Source organism: Dreissena polymorpha, chromosome 3, assembly GCF_020536995.1.
Source record: "Dreissena polymorpha isolate Duluth1 chromosome 3, UMN_Dpol_1.0, whole genome shotgun sequence".
Taxonomy (NCBI): Eukaryota; Metazoa; Mollusca; class Bivalvia; order Myida; family Dreissenidae; genus Dreissena; species Dreissena polymorpha.
Genome location: NC_068357.1, coordinates 77,951,652 through 77,966,518, shown reverse-complemented (window position 1 = coordinate 77,966,518; position 14,867 = coordinate 77,951,652). Strand labels below are relative to the sequence as shown.

Here is a 14,867-nt window from a genome sequence, read left to right as displayed (position 1 = left end):
AGGTGACAACAATTTAATGATGTTACATACCAACTATTAAACTTCTGGGCCTTGGGGTTTCAGTGGAAACTTGTTTCACTTTTTTTTCTATAAAACTCTATATTAATATTGGCCAGTTTTTATGCCAGGGCTATTATTGGAGGAAACTATACAGTTTTGTACAAGTTATTTTGCTAATAGTGAACGCTAATAGTCATGATAATGTAGAATGCCTAATATACGCCTACAATAAGGGTTGTAGAGTTGAAAATATTTTTATCTGTAGATTTGTAAAACAGAGTTGCAGTCCATTTGATAAAAATTCTGAAAAAGAGGGCCAAATGTTGTAATATATTAACCTGAGACCACAAGAAACTTTTAACGATTGTGAGAAGGTAGTGTTTACTAAGTTTCACAATAAAACTGCCAAAAAACTGGCAGCTATGATTCCATATGACCAGGTTTCAAACTCGGCTGAAATATGATTAGGAAAAAAGTTCTTGACAAGTTTCATGATAATTAAAGATATTCCTTTAAATTGACCTAGAAACCTTGTTTTTACCCATATGATCTTGTTTTAAACTGAACAAGAGATGTGTTTGTCAGAATCACAATGCCCCCTTCTGGGCCGATTTAAAGCCATATATTTGATCTTAGACCTTGAAGGATGATCTTGACCTTTCACCACTCAAAATATGCAGCTCCATGAGATACACATGCATGCCAAATAACAAGTTGCTATCTTCAATATTGCAAAAGTTATGACCCATGTTTAAGTTTTCGGACGGACGGACGGACTTACAGACGGACGGACGGACAGTTAAAAAACTATATGCCACCCTGACCTTGACCTTTCACCACTCAAAATGTGCAGCTCCATCAGATAATTAACATGCATGCCAAATATCGAGTTGCTATCTTCAATATTGCAAAAGTTATGACCAATGTTAAAGTTTTCGGACGGACAGACGGACCGAGGGACAGTTAAAAATGTATATGCCATGGGGGGCATTCAAATCAAGAGGAAATATTATGGTCCAGTTTTAATAGGATTTGGCAATAAATTTGTTGTGTTCACAAGCATTTTCTTATTCTACCTAGTGACCTTAAGTGCTGGACCCTAGTTTCAGACTCAAACAAAATATCGTTTGGGCAAATGTTCTGACCAAGTTTCATGAAGATTGGGTGGTAAATGTGGTCACTAGAGTGCTCAGAAACTTTTTCTTTTATTTATCCTAGTGACCTATGTTTTGATCCCATGTGACAAAGTTTTGAACTTTAAATTAGATTAGTATTAAATGTAACATCAGGCATGTTCACAAACTTTTTGAAATGTGGCCTAGTGACCTAGATTTTGACCGTATGCAACCCAGCTTCAAAGTCCACAGAGATATTATTGGGACAAATGGTCTCACCAAGATTTATGAAGATTGGTCAATAAATATGACCTAAAATTGATCTGGTGACCTAGTTTTTTACCACTCCTGATCCTTATTCAAACATGGCATGTCAAGATAAACATTGTGACCAAGTTTCATAGAGATTTAGTAATAAATGTGGTTTTTAGAGTGGTAATTATATTTTTTATTTGTTATATAACACCTTCCATTAAAGTAAATTTAATTCAACCTTTCATTAAAGTGCCTAATCACTAACAGACAATATGTACCTGGGTTTATTGGTGGATTATTTAACTGAGTGTAACAAGAATGGCCAATAACATTCTGCTTTTTGTTACAAGTTAAGTCACCATTTTAATAGACAGTTGTTGGACTTTTTAAAAAGAACGCGAGATTGAATCTCACAGAATCAAAGTTTCTGTAAGTTGCTAATCTTTAAGAAAAAATAATAGAGTATATGTCTCAGATATCGAGACCATTTCTTTGAAGAGTCATTTATAACAGTATGAATATTTACTCAGAAAGGCATGATGCTGTGTAATTAACAGTACATATGACAGCAGCTAAGACAGGCAGTCGAGATTAACAAATTCTTCACAATTCTTGCAAATGTATTGCTAGACGGTCATGAATTGACAGGTGATATTCCAAACAATTATCAATGTTCTCAACATGAAATTGCATTCCACGATAAACATTTGTGTGGAGACAAGAACATTTGAAGTGAATGATCTATGTTATTGTTCAATGTAATGGAAGTAATAAAGAAATGTAGAAGAATACTATTGAGTCCTTTATATGGCACTGACGCATTAAAGCAGCTGTTAATATCAAATGTACACATTTCTAAAGCACAACTTCTGCCAATGATGCGGGGTATTTATAGCAATATGAACGTAGGTAACCTTTACCACTATAGACAATTATTGCATTTTAATGTCTCGTGTTTAAAGGAAAAATGTCATGAAACACCTGCCAAATGCCACTAAAATACAACGTCCGGTAAAGTTAATATTTATTCATTAGGAATTGTTTGCTGTTTTATTCAGTATTTCAATCATATTGTGTATATTTTATACTTTTGTTGTTTTTTTGCCTTTAAAGCTTGCTTACCTGCACCAAGACTCCAAGAGTTTCATGAAGATAAGGAAATAAATGTTGCCTCCATGTTTACAAGCTATTCTTTAGTTAATCCTAGTTACAAACAAGAGGGCCATGATGGCCCTGAATCGCTCACCTGACTCATTAAGATCAGATGAAAACTATGACCTCTATTGTCTACACAATGTTTTTCTATGATTTGACCTAGTGACCTAGTTCCTGACTCTAGATGACCCAAATACAATCCCAATCCAGATTTCATCAAGATAAACATTCTGACCACAGTTCATAAATATTGGATGAAAACTGTGACCTCTATTGTCAACACAAGGTTTTTCTATTTATTTGACCTAGATTTTTACCCCAGATGACCCAAATACAATCCCACCCAGATTTCATCAAGAATTCTGACCAAATTTCATAAAGGTTGGATGAAAACTGTGATCTCTAATGTCTACACAAGGTTTTTCTATTATTTGACCTATTGACCTAGTTTTTGACCCCAGATGACCCAAATAAAATCCCAACCCAGATTTCATCAAGATAAACATTCTGACCAAATTTCATAAAGATTGGATGAAAACTGTGACCTCTATTGTCTACAGAAGGTTGTTCTATTATTTGACCTAGTGACCTTGTTTTTGACCCCAGATGACCCAAATACAATCCCAAACCGGATTTAATCAAGATAAACATTTTGACCAAATTTCATCAAGATTGGATGCAAACTGTGACCTATACTGTCTACACAAACAAATTGTTGACGGACGGACGCACGGACACACGCAGGCACGCACAACGGACGCCGGACATCACACGATCACATAAGCTCACTGTGTCACTTCATGACAGGTGACCTAAAAATATGTGTCGGAGATAAACATGAACAGTTGTGGTTAAAATCCCATAGAAACAAGGGCTGTTTGTAAAACATGCATGCCCCCCTATATGGGCTATAAGTTGTAGTAGCAGCCATTGTGTGAAAACGTTTTTTGTCACTGTGAATGGTGGTGGTGGTGGTGGTGGTGGTGGTGGTGGTGGTGGTGGTGGTGGTGGTGTAGTAGTAGTAGTAGTAGTAGTAGTAGTAGTAGTAGTAGTAGTAGTAGTAGTAGTAGTAGTAGTAGTAGTAGTAATAGTAGTTGTAGTAGTAGTAGTAGTAGTAGTAGTAGTAGTAGTAGTAGTAGTAGTAGTAGTAGTAGTAGAAGTAGTAGTAGTAGTAGTAGTAGAAGTAGTAGTAGAAGTAGTAGTAGTAGTAGTAGTAGTAGTAGTAGTAGTAGTGGTAGTAGTAGTAGTAGTAGTAGTAGTAGTAGTGGTAAAAGTAGTAGTAGTAGTGGCAGTAGTAGTAGAAGTAGTAATAGTAGACGTGGTGGTGGTGGTGGTGGTGGTGGTGGTGGTGGTAGTAGAACTAGTAGTAGTAGTACTAGTAGTAGTAGTAGTAGTAGTAGTAGTAGTAGTAGTAGTAGTAGTAGTAGTAGTAGTAGTAGTAGTAGTAGTAGTAGTAGTGGCAGTAGTAGTAGAAGTAGTAGTAGTAGTAGTAGTAGTAGAAGTAGTAGTAGTAGTAGTAGTAGTAGTAGTAGTAGTAGTAGTAGTAGTAGTAGCAGTAGCAGTAGCAGTAGCAGTAGCAGTAGCAGCATTACAAGACCAATACTTAAGAATGATCAAATGGGAAAAGGTAACATAGCACCAGCAGTAAATATGGGGCTCATTTACAGGTCAGATTTGGAATCTCTGCTGTAAAATGAGATTTTGAATGAATTAAAGGGAGGCAAATCTGTAATAAAAAGAACATGCATAAACCGTAGTTGTTTCCCTTGTTTGAACCATGCTAAATCCTTACAAGTTTGGAAAGAATTGGATGAAAAATTTGGACTGCATAAACACCATTTTCTCAATTCAAGGGGAGGTAATTCTGTACTTCATGGACCAATAATGCTCATTTTTTGTAGGGTTCGTGTCCTCATTGATATAAAGACACTGTGCAAATTTGGAAAGGATCGGACAAAAAATGTGGAAGATTTTTGAAAGTTTTCACAAAATAGGCAAAAACGAATAAACATGCAAAGTTCAACGAGCTCCTGCGGCCATGTTTTTTGACGAATCAAATTTCTTTGAACAACTTTTTCAGGGGAGCCCTCAAAGGTCATCCCTGTGAAATTTTTTGAAAATCTGATGAGCGGTTTCTGACAAGAAGATTTTTTAAGGTTTTTACCATATATGGTCATGGCGGCCATCTTGGTTATGTGATCAAATTTTTTTTAACAATTCTTTTGTCCCATGACCTAGGGATGCTCCACATGAAATTTAGTTGAAATTGGCTCAATGGTTTAATAGAAGAAGATGTTTACAAATTGTTTATGGACGGACGGACGGACGCCGGACGCTGAGTGATCACAATAGCTCACCTCGAGCTATCGCTCAGGTGAGCTAAAAAATCATTACAATTTTGTTTCCCTTTTTCCCTCAATCACCAGAAATCAGCTGTATTTTTTAATTATGACATATCATTCTGATGAACATAAATGGTCTCACAGTCTGAAGATATTTCAGCTGTGTCAGTTTGAGTGAAAAAAGTCCTACTGTTTTACATACTGTTTGAAAGACTTAATACAAATTAAAAAAAATGGAACATTTTCCTTCAAACATCATAATTTTTTTTATTGTTTCAAGAGAGGTTTGAATTTTGTGAGATCCCTAGAACTCCTCTGATAACTGAACCGCTGTTAAACTGAAGAGTGCTTTCAGAAAATGTTTTATTTGCCTGCTTTCCAATCTCCCTAAGGTATGCAGTCTGAAGCCATTACATAATTGCAGTTTTTTTCCGCAGAGATATTGCATCATTTATTTGTCACATTAGGGACATTGTCCTTCATAGATGTAGTTAAAATAATCTCTGGTTAGATTATTTAAACCATTTGCAATGGTGATTGCTACACCATTAATTGTTTTGGAATAATCGCTATCATCTTTTATAGTTTGCAATTATTCACTGCCATCTTGAATCCGAGATATGCTGGGTAGGCTAAAACATGTACTTGTTGGTTTGCGCCAGCGCATAGCAGACATGTCTTTCTGTTGTCTGGAACTATTTTCTAATAAAGCCCATATCATTTGTACAAATTTTCTGAGCAAGTTTCATGATGCTAGAGCAAAATATGGGACATCTAGATTGACCACCAAGGTCTCAAAGAAACTGCTCCAACCCTGGCAGAAATATTTTTGAATGGACTAGAACTCTGCAGAGATATCACTTAAACACAATTTCTAGAGTGTTCACAACCTTTTTCCTAAAGTTGACATATTGACCTAGCTTTTGAGAGTGCAAGACCCAGTTTTGAACAAAAATGACATGATTGAGACAAATTTGCTCACAAAATGTTATGAAATTGGACAATAGATGTGGTTTCTAGAGCGTTTGACAAATAAATGATGATGCATGACAAACTAAATGAAATGGTGATCAAAATAGCCCTCCATTAGCATGCTGAGCTTAGCTGACGTCAGTGAACCACTGATCAGCTGATGAAGAAGAAGTGATATCTTCGAAAATTCCAAGGTAAATAAACCAGCTCTGAGTCCAAGAATCTACTCAAGTATCCTAGATATTGTACTTAGAGATAAATATACTGACCAAGTTTCATCCAGACTGCGAAATAAATATGGTGTCTAGAAGGGCAACAAGATATGTGGTCTCTAGAGTGGTAACGGTCTCTAGAGTGGTAACAAGTTTTTTTCAAAGAATTGACCTCTTGACCTAGTTTTTGGGCACACATCATTAAGAATTAAACTTGGTCTAGATATTGTCGAGATTTACATTTTGACCAAATTGTATACAGATTGAGATATAAATATTGGATTTAGAGTGTTATAAAGTTTTTCTTAGAATTGACCCAGTGACCTTATTTTCAGATGCATGTTATGTAGAATTTATGAAAGAAGTCTCTTCTAAGCAAAAATCCATTTTAGGCCGAAAGTGCAGTCCGCACAGGCTAATCTGGGACGAAATTACGAATAATTATGCATTCAGCCCCAATTACCCAGATAAGAGACATTAGCAGGATGAATATTTACTCAGAAAGACATAATGCTATGTGCTAAACAGTCAAAATGACAGCAGGACAGACAGTCGAGATTAAAAAATTCTTCAAAATGACGCAAGTGTATTGCTATACTAACACCAATAGACAGGTTATGTTCTGAACCGCTTACAATGTTCTCAACTTAGAATAACTGTTCAGAAAGAAGTATTCTGGGGGAATATGATAATGTGAAGTGAATGATCAATGCTATTGTTCAATGCAATTGAACTACTGAAGAAACGTATAAGAGCGATATTGATTCCTTAATATGGCACTGACGCAAAACAGCTGTTAATATCAGATTTACAATTTTCAATAGCACATTTTTCTGCCAATAATCCAGCCTGAGGGTATTAATGGCATTATATCTTTGAACCCTGATAACATTCAACACTATGAACAGATATAACAGGGTTCTCAATAACTTTTGAGCCAACAGGCCCGAATGTGAAACCAACATGCCTTCTAGGGGGGTTGGGGGGCATGCTCCCCCTGAACATTTTAAAATTTAGCACTTGATTACCTGCATTTTGGGCCATTTTATTGCTATTTTAGTGGTCAACCAGGCACTTAAATTTGAGCATTTTTGTGTGCATTTTATGAATTTTAGCTTTTTTAACTAACAAAAGATAAATGGAAAAAGCTCTTTATTACTTTTGTAAAATTTTAACTCAACATGTGATGAACAGAACGTCAAAATATTTAACTGCTTTTTGACCGATTCCAATATGCGCCTTTTCATTGTTCTTGTTGAAATGCGTTAAGGGAGATAATGAAGCGACATCTTTGCTTAATAGCAAATAGGAGCCAAATTACCGAAAAGACACGCACATTTCAAAAAATCAATTGCTGATTTTCCAAATCTGAGCAATTTTCAACTGGCCAAAATCTGATTTCAAACGGCTGATTTGGCTGGGGGCCGGCTCTTATTGAGAACCCTGGATATAACCTTTAAATGTCTCACGCTTTTAGTACCCAGGTAAAGAATAATGTTATGAAACCGGAAGCAAATCCCACAAATACAAGAAAAGTACATTTGAGCTATGCTCTGTGAAAAAGGGGTTTAACGCGTGTGTGTAAAGTGTCGTCCTAGATTAGCCTGTGCAGTCCACACAGTTAAATCAGGGACTACACTTTCCGCTTAATAATATTTTCTGTTTAAAGAAAGTCTCTTCTTAGCAAAAATCCAGTTTAAGCCGTCAGTGTCGTCCCTGATTAGCCTGTGCAGACTGCACAAGGTGATCTTGGTTGACACTTAACACACATGCATTTAACCCCCTTTTCACAGAGAACAGCTCATTTCTTATTTTCTGTTTGCAGTTTTCTTCAGCTTTTCAGTCATATCAATGTGGTCATTTATCCTTCTCAGACTTTTCCTTCGTTACCTTGTTTTCCTGCATTAAGGGTAAATACTTATGCCAGTAACTGACCACTGCCCAATTTTGAAGAGATGTAGAGGGAGAAACAGTTACAGCTGTAGAAATAAGTTCATGACCATTTCCAGCAAAAGTTATGTGCATCATCATCATCCTCATCATCTTCATCATCATCATCATCATCAACCATTTAATAATAAATGCATGATTCTTTAAAACAAATAATCCCATAACTTACAAGACTAGATGTGCCAAGTTTGTGGTACACAACATTCTAAAACCCACATGGTGCAAAAATGGGTCTGAGGAAATATCATAACAGTTCACACCTCTGTATCCATTTACTTTGGTGAGGAGTCTAAATGTCCCATAATGAGACCAAAAACCTTGCATGACTTGATAGCCGACAGGATAGTGCCTTTTGATGAATATTGCCTTCCTGCAGAGACACTGCAAAAGCTGATATTTTGTTCGCAAATGTAATAGATATACATCATGGGTTTTGTTGCTGACAATTTTGTAGTCTAAAACTCATTAGTTTGTCTGCATTAACTATCAAGGGCAATGCCCAAAACAGTTTAAACATGCTCAGCAACATTGACGATTGACGTCTGGAAAATATTGGAGAAATCTAAATGAGTTACTTTCTATGAAAACTGGGCGCAATTCATGAGGATATAGTGATGTGCCAGATTAGCCTGGAATTACTTAAGAAACATACATGTATAAGAGCGATATTGATTCCTTAATATGGCGCCGGTGCAAAACAGCTGTTAATATCAGATTTTCAATATCACATTTTTCTGCAAAAAATTCAGGGTATTAATGGCATTAAACGCTGCGGGTTCATGAACACAATGAATAGATATAACCTTTTATCTTGTGCATTAAGTACACAGGTAAAGAATAATGTTATGAAACTGGAGGCAAATGCCACAAATACAAGAAAAGTATATTTGAGCCACGCTCTGTGAAAAAGGGGTTTAATGCATGTGTGTAAAATGGGTCTGAGGAAATATCATAACAGTTCACACCTCTGTATCCATGTACATTGGTGAGGAGTCGAAATGTCCATAAAACCTTGCATGACTTGATAGCCGACATGATAGCACCTTTTGATAAATATCTCCTTGCCTGCAGAGGCACTGCAAAAGCTGATATTTTGGTCTCAACTGTATTAGATATACATCATGGGTTTTGTTGCTGACAATTTTGTAGTCTAAAACTCATTAGTTTGTCTGCATCAACTATCAAGGGCAATGCCCAAAACAGTTTAAACATGCTCAGCGACATTTAAGATTGACGTCTGGAAAATAATGGAGAAATCTAAATGAGTTACTTTTTGGGAAAACTGGGCGTAATGCATGTGGAAAAAGTGATGTCCCAGATTGCCCTGGAATCCAGGCAGAACGTAAGTGGATAATTAAAGCTACATAAACTGTTTTCTGGCATAAACACACACATACCATAAATATGTCCCTAGTAGAATAATGAAGTTTTAAACACATCGACTGTTCAAGAAAATGGCTACACTTATCCAATGCAAAAGCCGAAATATTCAAATTTGAACATCTGAAAATATTTCAATTTATTGAACCCAAATATTTAAGGCAATGGAAAAACTGAAACACCATGTACCAACAAACCTTTACCAACCAATTTATGTTAAAAGAATTTAAATAATACTATTATACACTAAAAAACTTTCAGCTGCTATATAGAGCGTAACACCAGACCGTCAGACACGTGTGCGAAAGAAAAAATGCAGCCTAACCTTTGCCTTTCCTTTGCTATAATCATAATTCAAAACTTCCTGCATTCAGTTTGAAAACCATTTTATCAAGTTTTATTTTGAATATTTCTCCAAAAAAGCCATTTAAATATATACATATAAATAGTTTGATTGAACTCAATTTTATAGATATACATGGGACTTTAGTTTTCACTCAAGTTTTTTGTCTGTTTTACCAGAAAGTTATAAAAGGAAGAACTATTCAGCCCGCCATAAAAAGTACAACGCAATCAAAGACTGTCCGTGTGATACGATGTATGGACTTTCTGGTCTATAATTTATTATTGACCAACAAGCAAAGTAAACATGGAACCGTCTTAAGACAAATATGCATTTTATTCACTTGCTATCAGGCTGAAATACAATGGACATTTGGCTCTAAACAATCAAACATTTTCACTAGCAACAAAAAAATAGACAAAATGTTCATCACAACAGAATACTGGCTAAGTTCCTTACAACTTTGGCTTGTAACTTTTGCCAAAAGATTTCTAACAAAAAATCTTCCAACCAAAATTTGCTTTTTAATGTTTAGAACACAATCATAATAAGCTGACTTATATAATGACAGTATCATTTGTCTGAAGATAATTCAGCGATTTAAATTGTTATTTTATTTATGCATGTTCTTTATTACGAGTTTGCATCTATAAGCCTAAGAACCATTTCACAATGGAATTATATCTATGCGCAAAAACACAGAAAAATTATTGTATGCTGGTCAGTATAGTCTTCTGAGACTGAAAATGTTGCCAATCACAGTAAATTGCTAAGTAGTGATAAATTGCTGCAGATCACAGCATCCCTGACTTCCTGACAGGAAGATTGAAAAATCGACTTTTGATCTGTGCTTGTGAATATAAATTTAGTGTTTTTTCATTAAGTTGTCAATGTCTAAAGCAGAAGGTTCCATTATCAACAAAGGTCACAGGCATTTGCAATACTATTATAAAAATTCAACCAATCCTTTGGGATACCAAGTTGGAAATTAAGTAGAGACATTTTATACAATGTGAATATCACAAGAGAGTTTATGTGTTGGTTTTGGTGTAAGATGTTGTTGTTATTTCGTTTGAAGTCTCAAAATACATCATGTGAAAAAGAGTAACTTAATCTGACCAAAGTTAATAAAAATCCTGGCAGACACAAAATGAAATAATTGTATTCACTTTATTTTGGATTACAGTGTACAAATGAAATGGCCTTTTGCTTTAATCAGAGAAACAAATTTGTGAAGTAACAACTGATGAGTCAATTTATATTGGTGACCCTACTATTTAAGGGTTCCAAAAATAGCAACAATTTGAAACAGCAGAGTTAGTAGTATATAGTTTGTTTCATAACACACATGTTTGGATATTGTCAAATAAATTAGTCAGGTTAAAAAGAATTGCTTCCACCAAAACATCATTTTCAGACTTCATAATTGAAACAAGAAATATCTTTAAAAAAAGATATACAGCGTTGATTGTGGTTGGATTTGGTGAAAAGTAAAGAGTTCATTGAATCAGATCAAATATAGCGAATGTCTTTTTCTGTGCAGTTCTTAGCTGCATCACACGCAGTACGGGATGTTACGATGAGTTTTCGCGGCGGCTTATTTTACATTATTAAATATTGCTGGTCATAAACCTATAGATACAAAACAGAAAACCAAAAGAAGAATGCAAGTGAAATTAAAACATTAAGTCAACCGGCCACACGCGAAGTTTCCATACATATTTTAAATATTCATACCCGCATTCTTGAACAAACCTGTTTTAGTTGTTTGTCGATTATTAACAATATCGAGAACCATCGCGCTCATGCTTAATACATTAGTCAATATGGTGGAATAATTCTTGTTAAATAAATCAAAATATTATTTATCATGATATTGTTGAAAACACATTAAGAATCTAGTATTGACATACCATAAGTATATCATATTTCTGGTCTAAATAAAATTCCACAGTCCAGGATATATGCCAGATTCTTGAGTCAGATAGACTTCAGCGCTTATCAGCAATACAATAATGGTATGTAGCTGTTAATGAGATAACAAACTGAGATTGACCCTTTGAAAAGGTTAACCTAAGAAAGTGTTTTGTTGCTGCTGACCACAAGTCTTTTAGTTAACCCAAACACTTCACCTAGTTCACGCGATAACGATTATTTCACTGACCGCGATTTGACCCTGATACTGGCGCTAGCAATCCTCTGAAAATAAAAGGTGCACGCGCAAACTGCGTTGATGTCGAGAGTTGAGCGTAAAACTGTTCTATCTATCAAGCCTTTTTATTAGAGATACAATTGTTTCATGCATTAAAACAGTGTTACAAAGACGCGTCCATGTTTCCAATGTTCTGGTGGTATTTTCAAATCAGCCAAATGAATAAATGAAGTGTATTCATTCGTATCTGGCCGCGGGAAATTTTATTTGAATTCTATTGGACACTTACAAAGGTCAGGTAAGGTGAAAAGCTGGCTTATACAGCTAACGCCGAAAAAAACAACAAAGTTCCATCTTTTATGTAGTAAATACATGCATATCAAGCAATAGTGGAAAAACCTGACAAACACCCAAACTTATGTCAAATTTGGCTGAACCAAAAATATCTTCCTGGATGATCATCTTAACATAAAGACAATGAGGCTATTCAGAATACCAAAATATCCCAAGTTCCAAAAGAAGAGCTGAAAACACAATATTAACGGGACTATATTCGATGGTGTAAAAAACATACAAAGTGCAATAATTTTGCAAAAAATGGTCACAAATGAAATTCCTTTTTTAACAATCATCATTAAACTGTTAACTTTTTAGAAACATCTGCAGAGCAGTTAAAGAAGAGTTGAAAACACAAAATATTAGGTACAATATATTTCACTTATGATCCTATAAACATTACAGTCAGCAGTAAAAGTAAGCAAATTCTGACATGCAGTTTAAGAGTTTAGAACACAAAATATTATAAAAGCAAGCATTAAAGATATTAAATTCGTTGAATTGATATCCCCCTCCCCCCATCAAAATACTTTTTGTTTATGAATGGGTGCAAATCCCTTGATATAGGTTATAGTCATAAACAAGAGGGCCTGAAAGGACCAAAGTCGCTCACCTGAGATAACAAGATTTTATTGGGATAAATCTTCTGACCAAGTTTCATAAGGATCGGACAATAAATGTGGCCTCTAGAGTGTTAACAAGATTTTCCTATAGCCATATATAGCCATATAAGGAAAAATACCCCGCCCCTTGGCAGCCATGTTTTTCAAGCAAACGTAACCATTTTCAAACTCATCCAAGATATCATTGAAACCAATCGTCTGACCAAATTTTATGAAGATTGGACAATAAATGTGGCCTCTAGAGAGTTAACAAGTCAAATGTTGACGCCGCACAATGCACGACGGACGACGGACAAAAGGCGATCACAAAAGCTCACCATGAGCACGTTGTGCTCAGGTGAGCTAAAAAAAGTCTAACCCTTTTACACTCTCTGTTACTTATTTAATTTACCTTGCTTCAAAAATTTATTACAGTTACAAATGGTACTTGTTCTTTCAAATATAAGGATTTTCTAATTGTTCCAAGAGAAGTTTTGGTAGGGCAATCACTTTCAATCTCCACATAGTTAAACTCTAGGCAGATTTGGAATTGCTGTCAGAAAATGTTTTATTTGCCTGCTTTCCAATCTCCCTAAGGCATGAAGTCTGCAGCAATTACATAATTGCAACTTTTTTTGTGTGGAGATATTGCACCATTTAAATGTCACATTTGGGAAAGTTTTCTTGACAGCTAGAGTTTAGAGTTAACTGGTTGGATTATTAAAACCTTTTGCACTGGTGATTGCTACCCCATTAATTGTAATAGTTAACATCTTTCATAGTTTGCAATTATTTGCTGACAACTTGAGTACCAGATGTGCTGAGTACTGGTAAGCTAAATTAAAATCTACTAGTTGATTTGCACCAGCACATTTTTGTTCAAATAAAAACACACTTTTTCGGCGTTAGCTGTTTAATGTCACTTTTGACCTTAGGTGACCTTAAATCCCATTCATAAAAATGCCCGCGGCTAGACACAGATGAATACACATCATTTAGTCCATTGGCTGATTTGAGATCATTGGAATCGTGAATGCGTCTATTTAACACTGTTTTACTGCGTGTTCAACATGAAATAATTTTATCTCTTATGAAAAGGCATGATAGAAAGAACAGTTTTAAACTCAACTGTTCACATCAATACAGTTTGTGCGTGCACCTTTTATTTTTAGAGGATTGCCAGCGCCAAAGTATTTGCACTTAAAGGCTATGTTCTCATATTTAGTAATTACTTCCATATTCCTGTATGTGTACTAGTATATTTAAGTTCATAAAATTATCGTTTTTCGATATCCTGATATAAGTTTTGGCCAAACCATTTTAATTGTTTTCGAAATTGAACATTAAACATGTAAAAGTATGAAGTTTTAAACAAGCCGTGGTTCCAGCGGTGGAATCGCGACCTCACTTTAAAGCATTGCATTCCAAGCCGCAATGAATCAGGGTCAGTTTGCGGTTATTACAGGGATCTTTATATAATATAGATGGTATCGCGTGACCTAGGTGAACTGGAATTTTATTTAGACCAGATGTTAAATGAAGATATTCGCCGATAATTATGGTATCTCAATAATAGATTCTTAATGTGTTTTCAACAAAACCATGATACATATTATTTTTGATTAATTTAACAAGAATTATTCCATCATATCGACCAATGTATTCAGCATGAGCGAGGTGATTTCTGATACTGTAAATAATCGAATTAAATAGCAATGCCCGACAAACAACTAAACAGGTTTGTCCGAAGAACGCGCGGATACTTCGCGTGTGGCCGGTTGACTAACACGTTTTAATTTCACTTCCATTCTTCTTTTTTTTTGTATTTATAGATATATGATCAGAAATATGTAATAATGTAAAATAAACCGCGAAAACTACGCGTAACATCCCGTACTGCGTGAAATGCAGCTAAGAACTGCACAGACAAAGACATATGCTATCTTTGATTTCATTCATAAAACTCTTCACCTTTAACCAACCACAATCAACGCCGTATATCTTTTTAAAAGATATTTCTTGTTTCTTATTACATCTGAATTATATACTTTGA

At 35.2% G+C, this 14,867-nt stretch overlaps 1 protein-coding gene across 3 annotated transcripts in view; it reads right to left on the bottom strand.

Moving 5' to 3' along the window:
- Positions 1-14,867, bottom strand: part of LOC127874845 (uncharacterized) — a 137,224-nt gene that overhangs the window by 31,245 nt on the left and 91,112 nt on the right. The gene's annotated exons all lie outside the window — the stretch shown is intronic.